The following is a 2,179-nucleotide window of genomic DNA, read 5'->3' as shown; positions in this document are numbered from 1 at the left end:
CAGCCGCCACGGCAGCAGCGAGGTCATTAGGCCTTTGGCCCAGCCCCGGGCTGGAGGCTAACAATCTCACTGCACTCACCCCCCTGCCAACCCGCCCGGCCGCCAGCCTTGCTGTGATAGGAGCCTTTGGGCCACGGGGGAGGGACCGAGAGGTGCTCCATGTACTTCCTGGTGACCAGTCATCCATCTGGTCGTTTAGGTCATGACAGCCCTGTCCTTTTGTAATGTAGATCATTTTTCCTCTATTGGCATATTGACTATTACTCTTCTTTTATTAACACTGATTGTTCTCGGGTTCACAATAACCATCTTTAACTTCTCACAACCTATCTTCAAATATTTTACCCTGTTGCACTGGGATATTTCTACTTCTCCATTCCATCTTTTGTATTATTATTGTCATACATTTTAGCTCTGCATATGTTGTAAATCCCACAATACATTGTTATTATTTTTGCTTTAAACAATTAAATGTCTTTTTGAAGAAATTTAAAAATTAGAAATAAGTAATTTATATTTAATAACTTTATATTAAATATTTATCATTTTTAGTTTTCTTTATTCCTTTGTACAGATCCAAGTTTCTATCTGATATTATTCCTTTTAGCTTCAAACATATCCTCTTTCATTTCCTTTAGTGCCAGTCTGATGGCCACAAATTTACCTATCTTTTGTTTACCTGAAAATGTTTTTATTTTTGTCTTTACTTTTGAAGAACATTTTTGTTAGTTATAGAATCTAGATTAATAGCTTTTTCTTTCAGTGCTTTAAAGATGTCACTTCTTTTGTGTTTTGGTTTCCATTTTGTGTGTGTTTTTCAAGTTTCAAATATTTATTAATCAGTGTAAACCCCAACACTATACACCAACATGATTTCATGCATTTGGAGGGGAAATATTTCCTGGTTAAGTGGGAAATTGTGCAAATGGCTTCTAGAAGACCTTCATTCTAAGCAGCTTTATAGTGAAACATTTCATTTAGAAGTGGACCTTCTTTCTTACATTTGCTGTAATCTACTTTCACCGAGTAGAACTTGTATTGGTCATTGGGATCCAGTTTGTTCTAGGGTTCTGGGTTATTCTTTCTGTCCCAACAGACATCTGGATTGAACAATGCCAGGTGCAAAACTTACAGGTCTGCCCCAGTACCTCTGGTTCCAATAAATACAAAGAGAGGGATGGAGCTTGGATGTTCCTTGGCCTGACTGAGGATCTGGCAGAGCATGGTTGTGGCAGAGGGCCTCAAAGCAGGGAAGAGCAAAACTGCACAGCCCGGGAGCAGGCAGTCGGTGCCTTGGTTTCCATTGTTTCTAATGAGAGATCAATAGAAGTTTTATCTTTGTTCCCCTATAAGTCATGTGTTTGCTTTGTTTTGCTCTGAATGCTTTTTAAGATTTCATCTTTGTTACTTGTGTCCAGCAATTTGATTATGCTTTTGTGTGGTTTGTCTTTGTTTTGCTGAACTTCCTGAATCTGTGAGTATATAGTTTTCATCCAATTTTGGAAAAATTCTAGCCACTATTTTTTCTATTTCTGAAAAATAAATGCACAGAATAGATTAACTTAGGAGTAAAAATTTTTTAGTGTCACATCTTTCTATGCATGAGTAGAGTTTGTCTTTACATTTTTCCAAGTCTTCTTTTGCATCTCTAAGTAGCTTTTTAAAGTTTTCTTCTTATAGATCTTAAATATTTTTTGTTATATTTATTTTTAGGTATTTTATATTTTTGTTGTGGCTTTTGTGAATTAGGTTTCTGTTGTCATATATTGTAAGTGGTTATTGCTTTTGTACATATAGGAAGATGATTGATTTTTCTATATTAAGCTTGCCCCAACCACCTTACTGTGTACCATTAATGTTTCCCATTCATTTGCTTATATTTTAAGGTGTATATAATATCAGAAAATGTGGCTTTCTTGAATTTGCATGTTCCTTTTTCATTATGCCCTGATATTGCTTTGTGTCTTTTATTTTTCCATCTTTTGAATATTTTAAACATATTCATTTAAAAACTTTTTCATATTATTCCATTCTATAGTTTATGGGATATGGACATTCCCAACTATTTCATCTGCTAACATATCTCAAGATAGTTCCTTTCTTCATGCAATTAGACATGTTTAGCATGAGCTCATCTTCAGCAGGTGGTTTCCTGTAGTCTGATGAGCCAGCATTGAGG

General features: G+C 35.6%; 1 pseudogene across 1 annotated transcript; it reads right to left on the bottom strand.

Moving 5' to 3' along the window:
* Positions 1-948: 948 nt before the first annotated feature.
* On the bottom strand, positions 949-1,224 carry LOC308252758 (cytochrome c oxidase subunit NDUFA4-like; annotated as a pseudogene). The gene has a single exon. The product of its transcript is annotated as a cytochrome c oxidase subunit NDUFA4-like (transcript).
* Positions 1,225-2,179: the final 955 nt, after the last annotated feature.

Source organism: Plecotus auritus, assembly GCF_963455305.1.
Source record: "Plecotus auritus genome assembly, chromosome: 7".
Taxonomy (NCBI): Eukaryota; Metazoa; Chordata; class Mammalia; order Chiroptera; family Vespertilionidae; genus Plecotus; species Plecotus auritus.
The sequence above is the reverse complement of the archived record's forward strand: the minus strand, read 5'-3'. Positions and strand labels throughout refer to the sequence as shown.